Raw genomic sequence first — 8,966 nt, 5'->3', positions numbered from 1 at the left:
GTCGTGCAAGCTGGCCGGTCAGGTGCCTGCATAGTCTCTGCTGGGGGCTGGTCCCTGCCTTCACACGGTACCTCAGGTTCTGAAAGCGAGGGCAAGTGGGTGTGGTATAAAGTTTCTACCCCCCAGGCCATCCTTATCGACTGTCTCTGTCTATTGCCATTTCAAAACCCCTATTATAACTTTTACTGCTATGTGATGGCATTTAATACGACCAAAGTGTGAAAAAGTCACAGATATATTTCCTTAGGGAATTTCTCAGTGTCCCTCCCATCCTAATAATTCTACGTTTTCAAACAAACTATAAATCATTTCAGCTCTTGTTCATCTTTCTCCCTTCGGAACATTTATTTTTATTCGTGTCAACATCTGACATTGTATCTGATGTCGTGTCTGACTCTCAGCCTGCCGCCCGTCCCCTCCCGCTGGAATGGCAGCATCAGGAGGGCAGAGGCCTGGCCAGGCTTGCGGCTGCTTCAGTCTCAGTGTCTAGAACAGTACCCTGGGCATTGCAAGAACTCAGACAGTATTTGATGATCAGTTGCATCAATTTATTCACTAAATATTAATTAGTGGATGTCCCATGTTGTGTGCGGAGCCCTGTGGAGGCCACAAATAATGATCAGATGCTGCAGCTCATGGACCGCTGGGCGTAGATGCTGTGTTGTATGTGTGTTCCGCATCCATTATTGTGTTGAACTAGGGAGCAGTGGGACATATGGTCAGAAAGGTGGGCTCTGCTGTGCAGCCACCTGGGTTCAATTCTGGTCCCAGCACTAGTTAGATCTGAGACCTCGGGCCAATCGCTCATGCTCCCTCTGTGTCGGTTTCTTCATTTGTAAAATGGGGATAATGTTAGTACCTGTCTCATTGGGGTGTTACCAAGATTAAATGAGGTAATGCGTGTACCACACTTAGAAGGATACAGGCTCAGCAAAGGCAGCCATCACCGATCTTTACAGCAGCCCTACTAAGCAGGAACCATTAGCATCCCCATTTAGCAGACCCACATTGCCCTGAAGGAGCTTCCAGTTTAAAATGAAAGAGACAATCTACGGCCATTCCATCCTGAATATGCCCGATCTCGTCTGATCTCAGAAGCTAAGCAGGATCGGGCCTGGTTAGTCCTTGGATGGGAGACCACCTAGGAAGACCAGGTGCTGTAGGCTTAAAAAAATAAAATAAAATAAAAGTGGAAGAGATAACTGCACAAAAATCTCTACTATGCATTGCACTGCACTTAAAGAAGTCGAATGCGGACAGTGTGCTTCATTTCCACCACTCAGACCCCATTCTTTACAGAAGAACTGGCTTCAAAGTCTATACCCAGTTTACAGAACTGAATTCCACGGCTTCAGAATGCCTTGGACTGACTTGCGTGTCATTCCAAGGAAATCCCATTTTGCAAGGACATGGGCTGGGGTATGACCTCAGTGTTATGTGGTGGTAAGCATTTTTCACGAATTGCAGAATGTTTGGAGTGCTCTGTGAATGGAAAACCTCCAACAATACACATCACAATCCAGCAGCATCCCCAGTGAAGGTGTATGGTGGGCGCGCTGTTCCGGTTCATGCTTGTTATGGGGTTTCCTAGCATCCTGTAGCTACTGTCCATTTACTGACTGTGTTCCATTTCTGCTTTAAGAGTGCCGAACCTAGGAAGCGAGAAGACAGCATAGTTCCCATATGCTTCTCATTCCTTAAGCTGAGACGAAATGCTCCTTGCAGGAGCATTTGCTACCTGAGAGAGGCTCCGTGCTCTGCATAGCAAGCTGAAACCTGCCTCAGACCATGGGCCCATAGGGTAGTCATTACCTGGCCCTGGCCTTCGAATCGTGCCAGTGGTGGTATTTATATTCTTAAAACCTGGCTGAGCAGGCAGGCGTTTCATTGGGGCAGGCTTCATTTGATCTTTGCCGCATTCTATTCGTTAGAAGCAAGTTATAGTCCAGCCCACAGTCAAGAGGGAAGGCGTTACACAAAGGCGTGACTATCAGAAGGGAGGGATCCTTGGGCGCCATCTCAAAGCCAGCCATCCATACCCCAGCATTGAAGATTTAGGGTAGGCAAAAAGATAAACTTCTTGGGAAATGAGAGGTGCAAGTCCCTTGGGAGAAGGAGTTTTAAAAACAAAAGGTTTTCATACCTTCTGTCACTTCCCACAGCTGGCTCAAGGCAGGGGACTATCTGTTGGGGGCTTCTCAAGGTGTCCCCAGCCCAGTGCTTCCTGTTGAACAGATAAAAGGCCAGGTATTTCTCTAGCAAGATGGCTTTATTTCAGAACAACAAAGAATTGCAATTCGGGACATGCTGTCTAATGGTGAACCGTAGGCAAGTCCCAAGAAACAAAGGAGAGGAAGTTCTCATGAAGGAGAAGGGGAAGTTGGGAGACCTGTCAACACAGGGTGTGAGAGCTCCCCCTAAAGGCCCTCCCAACTCCTTTAAATGAGGTTTCTGTCCATTAGCTTCTCATCCCAAATGAGCATCCCTGAGCCAATACAGCTCTGGGACAGGCACGGTGACCTATGCCATTCTCCACTGTTGCACCGTTCCTCCCCCTAACCCCAATGAAATGCAAAGAATTTACCAAATCTCCATCCGCAGAACAATTGATTTTCTTCCCATGAAAGTCTGAACCTGGCTTTACTCTGCCAGATGGATTTTTTTCTTTCTCATTTCACATACTCTTTTGAGTCACAAGATAAAAAATAGATTTTATAATCAGCTTATGAAGAGAAAGACGTCAGCATGAATAATTAATTACAGGAGCATTCTTTAAGATGCTGCTCCATAAGAAAGTTTAAATTGTTTCCTTTTTATTATGAGAACTTTCAAAGATACAGAAAAGTAGAAAAATTGTACAGTGGACACCCACTGTACAATTATCCCCATGGCCTAGGTTCTGTAATTAGCATTTTACGAAACTTGCTTTTTCTCATATCTGTCCACCTCTCCATCCCCTCCTTCACCCATCATTCCATGTAATTTTTTGGAATTATTTCAAAGGAAGTCGCAGACATTGTATAAGGAAGTCTATATTAAATGTTCTCTAAAAAGTTTTAGATAAATGCTGAAATTCAAAAGATTGAAGTTTTATAGGACTAGGGTGGACAGTTATATCATTTGCTCATTTGCATTTTTGAAAATGTGTTGGCATTTTCTTGTAGGACAAGTCTAGTTCTTTTCCAACTCATCCAAAGAGTATATCTACCAGAATTATGACCCAGGAGTTTTATTTAGAGTAACTTTTCAATGTTAAAAGTGCATGCCAAAATTGTCATTCGCATTTATTTATCACTCATTCATTCACTTATTCATTCATTCCAAAATACTGTTGAGGTTATCAGGCGCTGTTTGAAGTGCTAGTAAGCATCTCAGGATTAGAATAGTTGAACAGTGTATTGTACATAGAAGATGGTCGATAAAAATTTTTTTGGACAATGAATCTCTAAAAAGCTTGCCAGCGATGACATGCTTAAATGTTGGTTTATTTATTGTTATGTGATGGTTTAAACATACAATGAGTTGAAATTCCAACTTTTACAATTTGCAAAAACAGTAATTTGCACAAGAAGATGTACACATTACACATTGTAAATTTCACCACTTACGATTTGTGTGATTGGGATAAATTATTTAAATCTCTGACTATATAAAGGGGATAATAACCTAACCCACAGGCTTGTTCAGGAGATAAAGTAAAGTGAGCCTTAAAAAGTGTTCGGCACACAGCACCTGCCTGTAGAAAGTCCACGATAACTCTCGCTTCAGTTACACTTATAAACTGGACAACTTTATGTCATTTTATGATTTCTGAGTGGCTGAGAGAGAAAGTGTGTCTGAGGCAGATGGGAAGGAGAGGATGATTATGACTCTTTAGCCTCTTGTCCCCAACTGCTCTTTCCCCCCCACCACCCTTGAAGCAGCCACATCCCAAGATGGAGGGACCTGTGTGTCAGCTTCGAGCCCAAAGTCTCCCTGGTGTGAGCAGCCAGTACATCGCTAGGTGGCAAGTGTGCTGACGCAGGGCCTTGCAGGTCCCATTCCTCGCCTGCCTGCACCCCTGGATAGCAAAAGATCTCAGCCCAGCCCGCAGATCACCTAGGTGAAAGTCACACTTGATGCACCGCGGTTCCTTTTGCAAAGTATGCGACAGCCCTTTCCAGGTCACTGCAGTGGAATTTGACCCCTGGAGCCAAACTCTCCCTCTTTCCAGAGTCAAACTGTTCCTGCCCCCCTCTGAGAAGCTCACTGTCCGCCCCGCCATGAGGAGTGCAGCCGCGGCCGTTTTCATGTCAATGCATCTTTATTATTAATATTTTTAAATTACATAAACTATTTACTCATTGTAAAAATATCGAAGCATAAATGTAAAAAGTAAATCTTTTTTTCCCCAGAAATGAGCAGTTTATAAAAATTCCTTTAGGATTTTTTTGCATATCTTGACAATACTTTTAAACAAAAATGGAAGAACATTGTGCATATTGTTTAGTCACCTCTTTTTTTAACTTTATGCACATCTTAAATCATTACAAATCAGGTCATTCTGTTATAACAGCTACAAAGAATCTGTCTGTGGATGATCCATGGTACATTTTCCCTTCTCTATGGGCAGATATGTAGGTAGTTTCGAATTCTTTGCTGTTACAGATATTTATGCAGATATCGTATGGCACTTGAGGAATCATAAAATTAAACATCGGAATTAGAATCGGAAAAGCGGATCATTGGGTCAAATAATAGTCATAATATTAGTCAAGTACTTTCTATGTCCCAGGCATTGTCTAAAGTGCTTTCCGCTTATTAATTTATTTAATCCTTAACTGCAAACTGTGCAACAGTCACTATTAGCTCAGTTTACAGGTGTGGAAACTGAGGCACACAGAGGTGGAGTAATTGCAATCGCACAGCTGATAAAAAGTGGGTTTTGAATTTTGAGCCATACTCCGATGTTGGCCTCTGGTAAGATCGGATACAAGTGCACTCCTGCCAACAGGCCCTGTTTCCTTGCTGTCCAGCAAAGCGAGGCATAGATGCCACAGCTCACATCTGCAGAGCTCCTCATGAATGCTTCACGTGTCACCCCTTTGTCATCTTCACAGCCGCCCACGAAGCTGGAAGGATTACTGCCCCTCTTTACCAATGGGGAAACCAAGGTCCCGCAGAAGTTAAATGCTTGCTTAAAATCAGCCAGCTGGTACAAGGGGTTTTGGGGTTAGGACATCTGTTTCATTTTCAAATTAAAGAGAATTTACATGAAAAATGATCTTGAGAGTTCCCTGGCCACCCAAGGGGTTCCTGGACCACTCAGGTGACCCTCTCCCCAGTCATTTCCTGCATGTGTCATTGTGGATTTGGTGTCAGTGGTGGATGGCAGTGACAGGGCCTTTGGAGGGGTGGCTGGGGATGATTTGGGCACACAGCTTGGCAGAGTCCCCTCCATGGAAGAGCAAGAGGCTTCTAGGGCGAGGCTTTGATGTCCCTTCGTCAGAAGGGGGTAGGGGCAGAGGATCTCTGCAAAAGCGAAGATGGGAGTGGCCTTCCACTTCCAGATGACAGCCCGGCGAGTCCCTTCGAGTCCCTTCGGGGAGTTTCTAACACTTTTCGGGCGGCCACCTTTTTGCCCCTCCGCATGCTGTCCCCTCCACCGCACACTGTCTGGACTCATCAGCTTCCCTTTGTGACCCGCAGGCCTCCAGCTCCAGGTGAGGCCTTTCAGTCACTCACGCCTTCGTGTCAATTGCTTTACTCAGCTAATTAGATCAGCACCTTGTCTCCTGGATGCCCAAACTTCCCCGAGGGCTTATCAGGAAGGAGACAGACCAATTTCTGAGGGAAGGTAGCCCAAGGCTGAGTGGGGGTGACTAAGTGGGGAACTCCCCCAGGAGGAAGGCAGTGGCTGTTTCCTGGCCCCTCTGAAGGCAGTTGGGGTGGAGAGGGGTGGACCTGAGTTAGGTACTGGACCTGGGGACACCTTGGACAAGAGGGAGGATGGCTTAGGCCCTCCAGTGGCCTGCGAAGCCCTCGGATGACAAGGTCACTGCCTCCACTACGTCAAGAAAACCTAGGCCTGCCCGAGCTAGAACATGACCCCATCCCAGGGCGGGGCCCACGTACCTGGCTTCTCTGTGGATTCTTTGTGTCTCCTCATTGGCACATCTTCAGCCACTCCCTGCCCGCTCCCTTTCTACTCTGGGGAGTGAAGACAGCAAACTCTGGGGTCAGGGAAGGGCCTTGAGAAGCCGCCAAGAGTCCCCCCCGTCTGTACGGTCAAGTCCAAGCTGCTTGCTCAGTGTGGACCTGGGGCCGGCAGCCCTTTCTACCTCGTGCCTCCCCTTGAGTCCCCTCGCACCCCAGCCTCCAGCCGCACCCGCCAGACTGTACGCTTCCTGCTCTGAACCTTGGCACAAGCTGTTCCTCCTGGAACACCTTTCCCCTGGGGATGAGGTAGAGCTACCCCTTCCCTGGCTCACCCACTCTGGTGGAGCTGTGATACCTACCTTGGTGTGAATTTGTAAAATGCCCTCGTGCCATGAGTGTGTGAGATGCGACCGTTAGGGGAAGCTGGGTGAGGGACATACCAGACTCCCTGGAATGTTTTCGCAACTTTACTGAAACTCTAATATTATTTCCAAAACAAAAGGTTAGCAAGAAAAGGCGCCCGTTCCTCCCAGTCGTCCTAGTGGGCTTGTCTTCCGGGCAGGGCAGTCTGCGCGACTAGACCTCCTGGCTCTGTGGGTGGGGTTGTCTCCTTTGTCCCCCAGCCCTGTGTGGCCCCCAGTAACACAGCATGGCCCGATGGAGAACTACTCCAAGTGCACACATGTCGACACACGGACACCCCAGGTGCTGGCTTCTCAAAACCTGAACACAATCGGTTTGACTTCTGACCTGTTTGAAACCACCTTGCTAATGTCTCTGTATTAGGTCGCGCTCCCCTAAAGTAGACCCGAGATGCTGATTCATGAGTCTGTGACGTCCGTGTTTACTGAGGGTGTGCGCCCAGGTGCAGCTGAACAGGGTCGCAAGGAACCCAAGCTTGGGGGTAGCTTCAGGCACAACACCGTGCTTGGGATCCCGTGGGGAGCTCAGGAGTGTGAATGACACTCAGAGGCAGGCCTGGGCTTTGGTCATTGGCTAACGGCTGCTGGGCATCTGCAGCTGGGTGCTTCTCACTCCCTGCATCTGCAGGTGGAGCAGCTGCAGCAGCCCGGGCGGGGCACCGTCCTCTGAAGATAGTGGAGGGGGCGGGGGCCTCAGGGAGTCGAGGAGGGGAGCACAGAAAGGGGGAGGCGAGGAGGCCTAGCAGATGCTGGCCCCTGGGGTCTGGAGGATGGACAGCTGGGAAAGAAAGGTGGATTGTAGAGTGGGGAGAGCAGGAACGTGATGGACCCCACAAGTCCAAGCTTGAGCCCGCCAGGACAAACTGGAACCCGCGCTGGCTCTTGTTCCCTCTGACCGTGGTGGCCAAGATCCTGCAGTGGCCAGGCCCTTCGTCATGGAGCTGAACATGCACCTGGCCTGGGAGTCATAGTTGAAGGAGGAGCCGGAGGAAGAGGGTCAGTGGCAGGCCTGGTGGTCACCTCGTGCCAGCGACATTAGCCACAAAAGTGATGCAGCTCTACCTCGCCCTCCTAATCTCGCAGAGCAGTCTATCTTGTAGGCCTCCTGTCACGGGTAGAGTTGCGTCCTCCCCAAAAGACAGTCCTGACCCCAGGATCTCAGAGTGTGACTTCATTTGGAAATAGGGTCGATGCAGCTGTAATTAGTCAAGGTAATAAGATGAAGTCGTTAGAGTAGGGTGGCTCCTAATCTGATAGGATTGGTGGCCTTAAAAGAGAGGGAAGTTTGGACACACACAGAGAAGGAAGACAAGGGACGTGAAGATGGAGGCAGAGACTGGAATGATGCAGCCATAAGCCGAGGGTCACCTGGGGCCCCCAGAAGCTGAAAGAGGCAGGAAGGGCCCTCCCTCAAGGCTCTGGGGGAGCTCGGCCCTGCCCTTGATGTTGGCCTCCCGGCCTCCAGACTGTGAGAGAAGACGTTCTGTCACTTTGAGTCATCTAAGTTTTAGATTCTGTTACAGCAGCCCTAGGACATGAATGTGACCCTACCATACACCCACAGAGACGGGGCTTCTGGGAAACATGGCCTGGCCTGGTCGCGTCAGTACGTAGAGCCACCAGCCACCTCGATGAACATCACCTCCTCGTGGAGGGTCCCGAGCCAGGCGCTGTACAGCTCCTTCCTGGTGCTGACCATGGTGCGATCGCAGTGTGTCGGGTCACTGGGCATCCTTCTTCGGCTCCCCCAGAAACCCACTCACTGTGCAGGCACGGGTGTGCCATCCGTTCCTAGGCCTAGCAAAGTGCCTGGCATGCTGTAGGGCCTTTTGTAACTGACAAAGAAGGCAGGGTTCTGCAGGGAGGGGGAAGTACCCATCCCTGGGTTGGTATTGCAGCCAAGGTGGGCAGGGGAGTAGGGACCCAGGGGTGGGTCCCGTACTGGTCCGCAGATGACTGCGTCTCAGAAAACCAGCTGTTACTCCTTGCTCCTGTGGGACAGACAGCCCCCAACCCTGGCTTACCAGCTTCCTCCGTGCTAATTCATCAGGACAGTAATAATCTCCAGAATGATTTACAGTTTGGAGGGACACCGGCCTGTAGTGGTGCAGCTGATAGGCGTTTATTACCTACTTAAACATTTAATTCAAAAAAAAAAAAAAAAAGAAAAGCCTGGTTGCACAAAAGTTGATGAATGTTTCTGTTAAAACCCTCTATTAAAATGATTCATTAACATGACAGAGAACCTCCTGGGTGTCCCGACACCATTGAAGCTGGACTAGCCCAGCAGACCAGCGCTCTTAGGGGGCTGCAGGAATTCAGGGGTTTGCTTCTACTCTGCTTGGGGGGTCGGGGCGTGTCTGCACAGGTTACAGCCAGGCTATTTTGTGGGATTTGGCTTTTTGA

The 8,966-nt window shown here is 48.7% G+C and overlaps 1 pseudogene; it reads left to right on the top strand.

Moving 5' to 3' along the window:
* Positions 1-1,047: 1,047 nt before the first annotated feature.
* Positions 1,048-1,166, top strand: LOC112471379 (annotated as a pseudogene).
* Positions 1,167-8,966: the final 7,800 nt, after the last annotated feature.

The sequence above is a fragment of the Pteropus alecto genome, unplaced genomic scaffold, assembly GCF_000325575.1.
Source record: "Pteropus alecto unplaced genomic scaffold, ASM32557v1 scaffold45, whole genome shotgun sequence".
Lineage (NCBI taxonomy): Eukaryota > Metazoa > Chordata > Mammalia > Chiroptera > Pteropodidae > Pteropus > Pteropus alecto.
This window is presented reverse-complemented; position numbering and strand designations above follow the sequence as displayed.